At 41.9% G+C, this 14,937-nt stretch overlaps 1 protein-coding gene across 2 annotated transcripts in view; it reads left to right on the top strand.

Annotated features, from left to right (window-relative positions):
• The window catches only part of NCALD (neurocalcin delta), a 222,268-nt gene that overhangs the window by 76,112 nt on the left and 131,219 nt on the right, over positions 1 to 14,937 (top strand). The window lies entirely within an intron of this gene.

The raw sequence follows: 14,937 nt of genomic DNA, 5'->3' as shown, positions 1-14,937 counted from the left end.
AGCAAAACTTCCAGTCCCAGAGAACATTCCTTTGGGGTGCTCACTGTGATATGCACATGGAAGGTCTTGGTCTAGTGCCTATCCTATTTTCTGTAATCTCAGTTTGTGAGCCTCTGTTTCCTCATCCATACAAAAGAACGTAATCAAACCTCATGTGACTGTCATGAACGTTAAGTTAAATTATGGATATGAAGTCCCTTAAGTTCCTTCCCACCTTAACATGTCTCTTAAGAAGTGACTCTAGAGAAAAGGGAATCCTTGTGCATTGTTGAAGGGAATGCAAATGGGCGTAGCCACTATTGGAAAATAGTATAGAGGTTCCTCAAAAATTAAAAATGGAACTGCCTTATGACCCAGCAATTCCATTTCTGAGTATATATTTGAAGAAACCCAAAACACTAATTCAAAAGAATATATGCACCCTTATGTGCATTGCAGTGTTATTTGCAATAGCCAAGCTATGGGAGCAACCCAAGTGCTCATCAGTACACAAGTGGATAAAAAGTGGTGGGACATATATACAGTGGAATATTACTCAGCCAGAAAACGAAGGAAATCTTACCATTTGCCACAACATGGATGGGCCTAGAGCAGTGATGGCGAACCTTTTGAGCTCGGCGTGTCAGCATTTTGAAAAACCCTAACTTAACTCTGGTGCCGTGTCACATATAGAAATTTTTTGATATTTGCAACCATAGTAAAACAAAGACTTATAGTTTTGATATTTATTTTATATATTTAAATGCCATTTCACAAAGAAAAATCAACCAAAAAAAATGAGTTCGTGTGTCACCTCTGACACACGTGTCATAGGTTCGCCATCACTGGCCTAGAGGGTATTAGGCTCAGTGAAATAAGTCAGTCAGAGGAAGACAAATGTCATATGATTTCACTTATATGTGGAATCTAAACAACAGTATAAATGAACAAGCAAAAAAGAAACAGATCTTAGATACAGGGAACAGTTGGATGGTTGCCAGAGGGGAGGGGGGTTGGGAATTGGGTACAAAGGGCAAAGGGATTGAGAAGTGCTACCAATCTTGGTAGTTACCACATAGTCATGGGATGTAATAGGAAATCTAATCGATAATATTGTCATAACTATGTATGGTGCCAGGTGGGCTCTTATATGGAGCTTCCACCTGCTTCAGATCCACCTGTGTCTGAGGCAGACCCAGTAACTGAAATGGAATCTCAGCAGCTAAGAGGAACGATGGAATCGATGACGTCATCTCTGAACTGGGGATGGAGGCTGGCAGTGCAGAGCAGACATGAGGCTGGTTCTAAGGGGAAGGGAGGGAAGGGAGGGAAGGGAGGGAAGGGAGTGAAGGGAGTAGGGTACTCACTTTGGCTCAAAACTAAAGAGGGTACAATACAACTCCATAATTGAAATAAGAAATATCTACTTCAATATCTTTTAAACATCAAAATTAATGCAAAAAATTCATAATGAACAAAATATCAGCATTTGAAATAAAGGCAGGATTCATAACAGTGCTGAGCAGAGCCACACTTGAGCCCAAGGCAAAAGATAAAATCAGCAATAGCGATCCTGTCCCCACCCTGGGATGATGTCCACTGGGCTGGGAGGAAAGGCCTGGAGAGGGCTTCAAGTCCCTACCCCTGGCCTCCCCTCACTCACTCTTGGATCCTGAGTTTGGCTGAAGTATAATTTGTGACAAAAGAAAAGACTGTGTCAAAATGAAATTCAGATATTGTTTCCAGTGAAGTGACTATAATGAAATTTAGTTTGGAAAGAACACATGAAACAAATGGTTCATCAGACCCTGGATTTAGGTTGGGAGTCGGCAAATGGTGACCCGCAGGCCAGCTGTGTGTTTCTTAGGTAAAGTGTTATTGGCACACAGGCCCACTTGTTTGTTTTTGTATCATCTTTTGTGACATAATTGAGTACTTGCAACAGAGACCATATGTTCTGCAAAGCCAAAAATATCCACTATCTCGCCTGATGCAGCCCCCTGATATAGATGATTAAAGCACGCAGATGTTTTTGGATCAGCGTATGAGATTGGCCGCAGTTTAGAATATGCAGCTATTTGCAGACTTATACAACAGAGCATCCGAGGACATTTACAGACTGTTCTAACCTTCCATGTGTAAGAAGTCGGAGAAATGGGGAAGAGATCAGGGTTCAGAAAGTAAATGGAGAGGCGGCAGTGAGTGGGCGGGGTCAGTGTGTGCCTGCGCCCCTCGGAGTCCTATCAGAGTTCAGCTGTGACTTGACATCACAGGCCCTGACATGCTTCTGAGAGCTTGACAGCACCCGTAATTGGCAGAAAGCAAACGGTGGGCTTGTGAAAAAGTACGATCCTTTGCATTATCACATCAATGATTTGTGGATTTAATTACTTTATCCAGTTAATGTGGATAATTTAGCACTGACTTCATTAACTCAGAAGGCGTTTCGTGGGCATCTATTTGTGTAGAAACTGCAAGAGTTGCCCTCAAAGTCGTGTACTTGTGAGCATGAGTGTGAGCAAACAGAGGTAGGAAAGCCTGGACATTGTGTTCTGATGTGCCTCGAGCTTCCGGTGCATAGAGGAGAGACCCACAGGGAGATAAGAGGAGCAACATCAACTCATGGAAGGCCCTAATGCTGTCTAGGGAGCTTGAACTTTTACTAGGAGCCAGTAGGAAACTTCTTGATCAAGGAGATGGCATATCCATACTTGTGCTTCAATTAGGGTGTTAATTGAGTGTGGGGTGGCGGAGGGTGGATGAGAGTAGAGGTCGGGGGACTAGTCAGTAGGCAGTTTCAATAGCCTGGGATGGGTTGTCGTCCGACAGAGATGACGTGGGCCTTGAGCGGGCAGTATCCATGGAAATGGGGAGAAAGACATTTAAAAATGACGGTGAGGGTAAAATCAACCAAGATCCTGCCACTTGATTAGTAAGGGCTCCTGGATTGGAGTTGAGGTGATTGGGAGGCTGGAGAAGGTATTAATCATATGAATAGAAATAGAGAAGCCAGGGAGAGAAGTAGGTTTGAGGGTCAAAAATAATAAGATCAGTTTTCTATGAAATGAATTGAAGACTCTGTAAAGTACCTGGGTGGTAGGGGGAGGGGAGGGGAGGGAAGAGAGAGAGAAAGAGAGAGAGGGAGAGAGAAAGGAATTGGTGCTAGAAATGAAGATTTAGGAATTATCTGAGAAAAGATAATTATTGAGGCTGTGGGCATAGATAAAATACAAGATGCTCAGTTAAAATTGAACTTCAGACCAGCAAAGAATCATGTTTGAGGCTAAGAATGTCCCACATAATATTTAGGACATCCTTATGCTAAAAAGTTATTCATTGTTGATCTGAGATTCAAATTTAACTGGGCATTCTGTATTTTTATTTGCTAGATCTGGGCAATCCTAGACTGGGGATTGTCCACAATTATGACATGGTCAGAAGAAGAGAAGATAGTGAGAGAGCCTGGACTGGAGAGATAGGTCGTAGGAAAGCTAGGATGCTGTACCATCGTGGAATCAGAGGGCAGAGTGGGTTTCAGGAGGGTTGAGCAGAAAGGTCAAGGTCATTGCATCTGGCCACTTGGGAGTCATTAGGGACCTTGGAGAAAGCAGATAGAGGTCTGGTTACAACGGGTTAAGGAGTAAATAAAATAAGGGAGATGGAAATAATTAGTGTAGACTCTTTTAGGAACTATGATGGAGAAGAGAAGAAGAGTGATGGGATGGTAAAGGGTAACAAAACAGAAGGCAGGTTTGCAGGATTAGAGAGACCAACCTATTTTCCAGCTTTGGAGAAGGAGCCTAGAGAAGTGGCATCCTGAAGATGGAAGAGGAATGATGGGGACAGGGATGGAGTGAGCTATGGGTGATGGTGGGAGGGAGAATCAGGACATAAATGGAGGCATTCACCTTTGCCTGGAGGATGCTCCCTCTTCCTCTAAGGAAGGAAGGAAAGGGGGGTGGGGGGAGAGATGTGGAAGCTTTCACAGTAGGGAGAGCAAGGAAGGCTTTTTATTTTTTCCTCGCTGTCTGACCATGATATTGAGAGTGCATTATGGAGGGAGGATTGGAGGAGCAGGAGGGGAAGACTCAGACTCAAAATATTCCGTTTGCTGATTGCACAGGACTGATCTGGCAAGAGCTCGAAGGGTGCCTATAATCCGCCCACGTGGGGACCATTCAGGTCCCTCTGTTGTATCTTCCTCCAGCTCTAGCGATCTGTATCGATTCATCACATAATTAAATTGCTCACTGGGGAAGAGAAAATGACAGAAACATAACTGAACACTCCTCCATTTTGTTAAAGCAGGAGACTCAGGCCACAAAAGGATCAGGGTATCTCTAATCCTAGAGGGGGTAGCCGGGGCGCCCAGCAGATGGCATTTGGGGGAACATGTGGAACTCCTAGCCTGTGAGTTCCTGTCTATACCATGCAGACGGTGTCACGTGGCGTTAATGGCTCTGCTATGTCACACCCACATACCAGGGACTCACAGATGTCCAGGTGACACACGCTGATCCCAGCCACCGTCCCTCGGCTCTCCGGGAGCTCAGGTCAGAGGACTATTTTGCAGAGGGAGAGGATGAGGTTGAGGAGCAAAGCAGCCTGCAGTCTCTTAGCTGCTTTTTCTCATTTGCAGCACGGGGAGGGAGCCGTTTGCCAAGCAGCAGAAGCCTGAGAAAGAGAGTTATTTCGGGGAGGGGGTGGGGAGGGGCCGTCCGCCTGGGAAAGCTCTCAGTGCCTCCACCTCCAGAGAACATTAGCACATCCTGCCCCTTCTCCACCGTCCTCTCTCTCTCCCTCCTCCTCGCCCCCAACACAAAGACACAAATGAAATTCCTAAAAGTAGACTACTTCTGCTTAGTTATTTTTAGTATTGGCTGTTAGTATTTATCAAGCTTTTCGTGATCATTTGTCCTCCCACCCACTTCTCTTCCTGCCTCTGTGTGCTGGGCTTGGGGTGGAAGGGGCATGCATCACAAACAGCTGGTGGCCTCATACAAACATCGCCTGGAGAGAGGAGACTGCGGGCCTTTCAAATCAATCGCCCCACACTCAGCTGGAAGAGAAGAAAGATCTGCATTCCATTGGCTTTGGAGGGCAAGGGACGCCTTGGTGAAGGTGAGCCCTTTCAAATGCCTCGGTGCTAGGTGGTACTTCATTAGGTCAAGGAGCTGGGTTAGAGAACCCACACACGCACAGAGGTCATCATACAGGCAGAATGGTTGGGAGGCCAAGCAAAGAAGCAGAAAGCCAGAGGAAGCAGATACCGGAGGAGAGAAAAGAATAAAAATCCATGCCCGACTCAGAGATCTGAGCGAGCTGAAGGGCTGAAGTGACGCGAGGTGGATGGGGTTGAAAAGGCCAGAGGAGGAAAGCTCTGTGGCACTATCTGAGCGAGCTGAAGGGCTGAAGTGACGCGAGGTGGTGGTGGTAGTGGTGGTGGGGGGTGGTTGAAAAGGCCAGAGGAGGAAAGCTCTGTGGCACCGCAGTTAGTTATGGCTTAATGCTGAAACGCTGCTGGTTCCTGCCCCCAGCCTGTCCTGTCCCTGGAGGCGAATGCCCAGAGCAGCCACATTGCTCTGGGGAGAAGCTCCCCGGACAGGACAGGGTCTAACAAAGGGCTGCTGAATGGAAGGAGGCCAGTCCAAATGGAGTCGCGGTAGCTGCATGGCCACTGCACCCCTTGCCTGCTTATTTTTTAAAATATATTTTATTGATTTTTTACAGAGAGGAGGGGAGAGGGATAGAGAGTTGGAAACATCAATGAGAGAGAAACATCGATCAGCTGCCTCTTGCACACCCCCTCCTAGGGATGTGCCCGCAACCAAGGGACATGCCCTTGACCGGAATCAAACCTGGGACCCTTCAGTCCGCAGGTGGACGCTCTATCCACTGAGCCAAACCGGTTAGGGTCCTTGCCTGCTTATTAATGTATCCGTGTATGAGGAAGCAGAAGAGAGTTGTTCCTTTTTTTAAAAAATATGTTTTTATTGATTTCAGAGAGGAAGGGAGAGGGAGAGAGAGAAACATCAATGATGAGAGAGAATCATGGATTGGCTCCCTCCTGCACGCCCCCTACTGGGGATCGAGCCCACAGCCCGGGCATGTGCCCTTGACCGGAATTGAACCCGGGACCCTTCAGTTCGCAGGCTGATGCTCTATCCACTGAGCAAAAGCAGCTAGGGCGAGTTGTTTCCTTTTGCATCTTAAAAAAAAAGTTTTGGCTTGATTTTTGTGTTATTTTTAAGTTTTATTATCTTTTTCAGTTTCCTAGAAATGGAAAAATACAGTAAATGAAATAAAAAAAAATTCAATGAATGGCTTAACCCATGGAGGGAATAGAGAAAAAAATCAGTGAACTTGTAGATAAAATAATAGAAATGGCCCCATTCAATCAACAGAGAAAATAAACTGAAAATGGGAAAATATTAAAAGAACAGGGCTTCAGGGGACTTATGGGGATATAAAAATTGTCTAGAATGTATATCATCAACATCCGAGAGAGAGAGAGAGAGAGAGAGAGGCAAGGCTGAAAAAATATTTGAAGAAACAATGGCTGAAAGTTTTTCAAATTTGACAAAGGACAGACTTATAGTGTCAAGAAGTTCAGTGAAAACCCAAATAGGATTAACCCAAAGACATCCACACTAAGACACATAATAGTCAAACTTCTAAAAACTAAAGAAAAGACCTTAAAAACAACAGGAGAAAAATTAGACCTTATCTATTGGGGGTAAACAATTAGAATGAGAATGGATTTCTCATCAGAAAGCATGGAGGCCAGAGGAAGTGGCAGAATATTTTTTACTAGTAAATGCTGAAAAAAGGAACTCTCAAACCAGAATCCTAAATCCAGTGAAGATATTTTTCAGGAAAGAAAAAGAAAACATGACATTTTCAGCTGAAGGAAACCTAGAAATTTGTCACCAGCAGACTTATGTTAAAGAAATATCTGAAGAAAGTTCTCTAAAGAAAGAAGTGATGAAAGAGGGAATCTTGGGACACCAGGAGGAAGAATGAATAATACCAAGAGTAAAAAATGGGAATAAATACAATAAACTTTCCTTCTCCTGTTTTCTAAATTATGTGTGATGATTGCAGCAAAAATTATAACAGTGTCTGATGTGACTGTCAATATGTGCAGAGAAAATATTTAAGAAAATTATAAATGAGGGAGAGTAAAGGGATCTAAAGTGAGGTAAGGATTTTACTTTAGGTGGTATAATATCAACAATAATACACTCTTGTAAGTTATGTATATTTAAGGTAATATGGAAAGCAAACATTAACAAAGCTATACAAACAGATATAATAAAAAGTACTAAATAAATAAAAATGGAATTCTAAAAAATGTTCAAGAGCCCACAATGAGGTTAGAAAATGAAAATAAAGAAGGAGAAAACAGAGAATAAACAGGAAGTAAAAAGTAAAATGTCAGGCTTCAGCCCAAATATATCAACAATTACATTATAATGTAAATGGCCTAAGTATACAGAATATAAGACAGAGATTGGCACATTGGATTTAAAAAATTGATTCAACCACATGCTATCTACAGAAAAACTACCTTAAAATATAATAATATAGGAGAGTGAAAGTAAAAATATGGAAAAAGATGTACCAGATAAACATTGATGAAAAGTAAGAAGGAGTGGCTAAATTAAAGTCAGATAAAGACTCCAGAGCAGTGGTTCTCAACCTTTCTAATGCCGCGACCCTTTAATACAGTTCTTCATGTTGTGGTTACCTCCCCAACCATAAAATTATTTTCATTGCTACTTCATAACTGTAATTTTGCTACTGTTATGAGTCGTAATGTAAATATCTGATATGCTATATGTGTTTTCTGATGGTCGCGACCCACAGGTTGAGAACCGCTGCTCCAGAGCAAAGAAAATGACCAGGGCCATAGAAAGTCATTATATAATGACAAAAGGCTCAATCCATGGAAATGACATAGCAAATATACATATTTTGCATGCAAATTCTAAATATATACCAAACAGCAGAGAAAAATATGTGGAACAAAAACTGATAAAATTGGCCGAAACCCGTTTGGCTCAGTGGATAGAGCGTCGGCCTGCGGACTGAAAGGTCCCAGGTTCGATTCCGGTCAAGGACATGTACCTGGGTTGCAGGCACATCCCCAATAGGAGATGTGCGGGAGGCAGCTGATCGATGTTTCTAACTCTCTATCTCTCTCCCTTCCTCTCTGTAAAAAATCAATAAAATATATATTTTTTTAAAAACTGATAAAATTGAAGGAATAGATGAATTCACAATTAGAGTTGGAAACTTCAGCAAAGCTCTCTCAGTAGTTAATAGAACAACTAGACAGAAAAACCAACAAGTACAGAGAGCAACACAATAGCACTATCAATCAACGAGATCTAATTTAATTTATAGAACCCACCCAGCAACAATAGAAAATACATTATTTTCAAGCACCATAAAATATGTATACACACACTTTGAATAGTTATAAAGGCAGTGTTTATTAAAATACATTTCATTTTCAAAATTGAGCTATCAGCTGCTAACATGTGTATACATTTTTTGGGACACCCTGTATATGCCAAGATAAACCAAAAACCAAACCTCAACAATTTTTAAAAAATTCTTCACTTGAGGATATGTTTAGAAAGAGGAAGTGGGGGGTTCGGGGAGAGAGAGAGAGAGAAACATCGATCAGTTGCCCCCTGTACTCGTGCCCCAACTGCGGGGGTTGAACCCATAACCTAGGTATGTGCTTTGGCCAGGAATTGAATCTGCAGCCTTATGGTGTATGGGACGATGCTCCCACCAACTGAGACACCCAGCGAGGGCCAAACCTCAATAAATTTAAAAGAATTGAAACTGAGAGAAAATTTTAACACTAAATATTTAGATTACAAAAAGAGAAGTCTCAAATCAATCATCTAAGCTCTCTTCTCCAGAAACTAGTTTTTCAAGAAACTAGAGAAAAAGCGCAAAATGAACACAAAGCACATATAAAGAAGGACATAATAAACATCAGAGATCAATAAAATTGAAAAGAGCAAAGCAATAGAGAAAACAGATCAAACAAAAAAAACTGGCTCTTTGTCAAGATCAACAATTAATAAACCTCCAGCAACACTGACCAATAAGAAAAAGGAGAGAGAGAGAGAGAGAGAGAGAGAGAGAAAACACAAATTACCAATATCTGGAATCAAAAATGCAGCATCACTATACACTGGCAGACATCAAGAGAATAACAAGGGAATACATATAAATAACTCTACTCAACAAAGTTTCACAACTTATATGAAATGCAACAATTTCCCAAAAAGAAATGCCACAACCCACACAATATAAAATAGATTTTTTGGGGGGTAGCCTTATAACTAAGGAAATTGAATTAATAATTTAGAAATTCTCCAAAGAGAAAATTGCAGACCCAGAGAGTTTCACTGGAAAATTCTACCAAATATTTAAAGAAGAATTAACATTAATCTTATAAATCTCTCCCAGAAAATAGAAGAGGATGGAATACTTCCCAATTCATTTTATAAAGCTATTCTGACACCAAAACGAGGAAAAGACAGTACAACATGAGATAACTAGAGACTAATGACTCTCGTGAAGAGAGATGCAAAATTCCTTAACAAAACATTCGGCAGTACATACAAATAATTATGTACCATAACAAAATGGGCTTTATTCTAGCGATTCAAAGCTCATTCAATATGAAAAGCAATCAGTATAATCCACCATATAAACAAGACTAAAAAATTGCAATTGCACTAATTAAATCAGAAAAATCATTTGAAAAAATTCAACACTCATTCATGGTAAAAAACAAAACAAAAACAACAACTCTCAGAAAAATAGAAATAGAGAGAAACTTCCTAAAATCGATAAAGAATACATACAAAACACGTGCATCTGTCAACATACTTTAGAGCGAAAAAGTGAATCCTTTTCTCATAAGATCAGGAGCAAGGCAAGACTGTCCTCTCTCACCACTTATACTCAGCATAGTACTAGAAATTCTACATAGTGCAATAAAGTAAAAAGAGAAAATAGAAGGCATTCAGATCAGAAAGGAAGAAATAAAACTGCTCTTCTTTTCAGTGACATGATGGTCTACTAGAAAAATCCAATGGAATTTACAAAAACAAAACAAAGCAAAACACTTTCCTAGAACTGATCGGTGAGTTCAGCTAGGTTGCAAAATATAAAATGAACATAGAAAAATCTATGTATTTCTATATACTAGCACTGTATACATGGATATTGAAATACGGCCCTAGCCAGTTTGGCTCAGTGGATAGAGCATCAACCTGCAGACTGAAGGGTCCCAGGTTTCATTCCGGCCAATGGCACATGCACAGGTAGCAGGCTAGATCCACAGTACAGGGCATGCAGGAGGCATTTGATCAATGATTCTCTCTCATCATTGATGTTTCTCTCTCCTTCTCCCTTCCTCTCTGAAATCAATAAAAATATATTAAAAAATATATATACAGTATCACTTATAATTGCACAAAATATGAAATACTTATGTGTAAATCTAACAAAACATATACAGATTTGTGTGTTGAAAACAATAAAATGCCTATGAAAGGAATCAAAGAAGATCTAAATAAATGGAAAGACATACTATGTTCATAAATTGGAAGATTCAACATAGTAAAGACCTCAATTCTCCCCAAATTGATATTCAGGTTTAATCTAATTATTAAAAAAATTCCAGCAAAGAATTTTGTAGTTCTAGACAAGATTATTGTAAACATTTATATGAAAAGGGAAGAAGCTAGAATATCTAACACAATTGTTAAAAAGAAGAAAAACTGGGAGGAATCATTCTACCTGATTTCAAGATATATTATGAGGCTACAATAATCAAGACTGTGTGGAATTAGCAGAGGGATAGATACAAAGATCAATGGAACAAAATAGAGAGACTGGAAACAGCCGCATATAAGTTAGTCAACTGATTTTTGGCAACTATCTAAAAGCAATTCAATGGAGGAAAGACTTTTTTTTCCTTCAGAAAATGGTGCTGAAATAATTGGGTAACCATAGGCAAAATCAAACAAAAAACACCTTATACAACTCCAAATGGATTGTAAATTTAGATATAAAACATAAAACTATAAAACTTTGAGGAGAAAACAAAGGAGAAAATATTCAGGACCTGTGGCTGCATGAAGAGTTCTTAAAACATAATACCAAGGCATGACCTCTAAAAGAAAAAATAAATCAATCAGACTTGATCCAAATTAAAAATATTTGCTCTACGAAGGACTCTGTGAAGAGGATGAAAAGATAAGTTATAGACTGATGGAAAATATTTGCAAAACACATACCTGACAAAGGACTTATAGCTACACTGTGTAAAGAACCTAAAACTCAACAGTTAAAAAAGAAACAATTCTATTTGAGAATAAGCAAAATAATTAAAAGAGACATTCTACTGAAAAGGATATAGCTGTCAAATAAGCACATGGAAAGACATTTAACACCAAAAGCTATTAGGAAAATGTAAATGAAGATCGCGATGAGCTATCTCTATCTCTACATACCCACTAGAACAACTAAAATTGAAAATAGCAATAATGCCATATGCTGACAAGGATGCAGAAAAACAATCTCTCATACATTGCTGGTTAAAATGGTACAGCTACTCTGGGCAATAATTGGGCAATTTTTAAAATATGGCTCAGCAATCACTCTCCTATGATTTATCCCAGAGAAATAAAAAACTACATCTCCACAAAAGCCAATATTCAATTTCTCCTTGAAGCTTTATTTGTAACTAGAGGCCTGGTGCACAGATTCGTGCACATTGAAAGGAAATTATAGAGGCCAGGGGTGGTGGTGGTGGGAGGTTGGCTCCAGGGCAAGTCCAGCCCATCTCGCCCAGTCCCGATTGGCCAGACCCCAGCAGCAAGCTAACCTACCAGTTGGAGCATCTGCCCCTGGTGGTCAGCGCACGTCAGTGCAGTCGAGCAGTCGGACACTTGGCTGGCTTTTATATATATAGACTAGTAGCTCTGTGCATGAATCTGTGTGCCAGTAGCTCTCTGCAGGGCCTGGCCACTCTGCGCCCGCTGCCTAGAGGCTCTCCGTGGCCCAGAGACCCATCCGCGGCCGGGCGTGGAATGCTTGCCTAATCGCCGGGGCAACGACGCAAGCGTTCCTCCCCGCGGCCACTCCATGCCTGCTTTCCAGAGGCCCTCTGTGGCCACAGTGGAATGCTTGCCTTGTCGCCGTGGCAACAAAGCAAACATTCCGCCAGGCCACTCACGCTGCCCGCTCTCAGCGGCCGCCCCCCCAGGACTGATGGACTCTGGCGGGGCTGAGAGGACTGGGTGCCACCATGTTTGTGACGGAATGATGGTTAATTTGCATATTACCCTTTTATTAGATAGGGTAGCCCCAAAACAACTAAAATGTCCTACAATGAGTGGTCAAACAAACTGTGGTACATTCAAACCATGGAATACTATTCAATAAAATTGATGGATGAAACAACTCTGATGGATCTCAAGAGCATTATGCTGAGTAAAAACAAAGCAAAACAAAAAACACAAAAGAACCCCCACCAATTTCAAAAGTTCACATATGGTATGTGTCAGGGCCAGCCGGACTGAGGTAGGGAGGTGGGAATTGAGAAAAGAAAGAAAGACAGGAGAGCGGGATCGGGAGGACTACAGCTCAATCGAGGAACTGCAGCAAGTTTATTAACCACACAATGCTTTTTATACACAAGACACTGAATAGGAGGTCTGTCAAGAGGAATGTATTCTTTGTTCCTCTTAATCTCTAAGGGAGGGACAGAGCAGGACAAATTCTCGGTACAGCAAATCTCAGTAAATAGTTACAGACTTCTTGGTAAGCCATGAAAGGCTGTTCTCATTCTACAAAGGTTGCTCTCATTCTACTGATAACCGCCATCCAAACAAGTCTGGGAAAACTGTGTGGGTAAGGGTCCCAGCCTTGCTAGCCCCTTCAGGTGCAAGGACCATGTCAGCTTACACCTGGTCTCCAACGGGTATGGTTTAATTGATAAACATTCTAGAAATGACAAAATTGTAAAGATGGAGAACAGTATAGTGGTTTCTAGGTATAAGGGCTGAGGGCAGAGAGGATGGGTGTGACCATAAAATAGTAGCAGGAAGGAGTTTTGTGTGGTGAGGAACAGTTCTGTATCTTGATTATAGTGGTGGCTACACGAATCTTCATATTGGGAGGTTGGCTCCAGGGCAAGTCCAGCCCATCTCGCCCAGTCCCGATTGGCCAGACCCCAGCAGCAAGCTAACCTACCAGTTGGAGCATCTGCCCCTGGTGGTCAGCGCACGTCAGTGCAGTCGAATGGTCGGACACTTGGCTGGCTTTTATATATATAGACTAGTAGCTCTGTGCATGAATCTGTGTGCCAGTAGCTCTCTGCAGAGCCTGGCCACTCCGCGCCCGCTGCCTAGAGGCTCTCCGTGGCCCAGAGGCCCATCCGCGGCCGGGCGTGGAATGCTTGCCTAATCGCCGGGGCAACGACGCAAGCGTTCCTCTCCCCAGCCGCTCCATGCCTGCTGCCCAGAGGCCCTCCGCTGCCACAGTGGAACGCTTGCCTTGTCGCCGCGGCAACAAAGCAAACATTCCGCCAGGCCGCTCACACTGCCCGCTCTCAGCGGCCGCCCCCCCCGGGACTGATGGACTCTGGCGGGGCTGAGAGGACTGGGTGCCACCATCTTGTGATGGAGTGATGGTTAAATCGTGTTGTCTTTTTCTTAATGATTTGTAACATTTCTTTATAAAATCTGAATACTGCTCTCTTGTTGATTTTGCATGTTGCAAACCTGTCTCAGATATTGGCATACCTTTTGTTCTCTTTATTGCATGTTTGTAGCAGATCTTAATATTACAGTAGGAAAATTTATTGGTCTTTCCTTTTATGATGAACACTTCTGTGCCTGAAGAATTCCTTTCCCATTTGGAGGTCAAAAAAGATGTTTCATATTTTCTTCTTCAAGTTTTAACATTTTGCTTTTCACAACTAAGTCCTTAATCCCTCTGGAATTGATTTTTGGCTATGACTCCTCATTGATTTTTGGCTCAGTAAATTACTCTAGCCTTCATGGGAGTTCTGTTGTCTTTTAATTCCAGCTTCCCTGCCATGTATGGTTCTATGCTTGCTCTGTCTCTTCAAATTGTGTTTTTCGCCTTTTGGTATGCCTGGTCATTTTTTCTTGATAGCCAGACATGCTGTACTGGGTAAAAGGAATTGCTGTAAATAGATCTTCAGTGGTGGCGGATAACAAAATGGAAGGTCAAATGCAAGGGCACTTTATACACTTCGAAATATATTTCATAAACAGTGTGGAAGTGTTCTGAACTATTTTCCAAGAGGGCAAATCCAATGTTAATAGGAAGTTTGACTAAATGTAAAGACTTGGTTAACCAATATCTCTTGAACCTCAGCTCATTCATTCTCTTTCAGACACCTTCAAATAACCCCAGAGCTAGTGTTTTCCTGGATACACACCCCCAAACATCAATCTTCAGATTCCGATTCTTGCCAAACATTGTTGTTGTGGACATTTGTTGACTTTCTCCCCAGTCTCCTCTCCCCCCTTTTCCCTTCCTTACAGGATCTGGAATGTCTTTCCATGTGATTTTTCTTTGGAATGATTCTCCCCTCACTTCCAGGGAATGACCTTACTTAATTTAAAGTCATTCAGCCAAGTATGGTGACTGGTTCAGCAATGGGCAGTCTGAGTGACCTCGGTCAGAACTGGGGCAGCCAGCATGCTCACCCTGTCCCCTTGGAAGAAGATGGATGCGTGGTCTTCAACTGCTGCTGCTGTTGGTTTTGTACCATGAGGGGAAGGCAGCCAGAAGTTCGAGTCAATCTACAGAGAACACCTGTGCCCAGAGAATGGCAGAGACTCAAATGATAGGATGAACTCTGGTTTCCAAAAACTAATCCTC

The sequence above is a fragment of the Myotis brandtii genome, unplaced genomic scaffold, assembly GCF_000412655.1.
Source record: "Myotis brandtii unplaced genomic scaffold, ASM41265v1 scaffold59, whole genome shotgun sequence".
Lineage (NCBI taxonomy): Eukaryota > Metazoa > Chordata > Mammalia > Chiroptera > Vespertilionidae > Myotis > Myotis brandtii.
The sequence above is the reverse complement of the archived record's forward strand: the minus strand, read 5'-3'. Positions and strand labels throughout refer to the sequence as shown.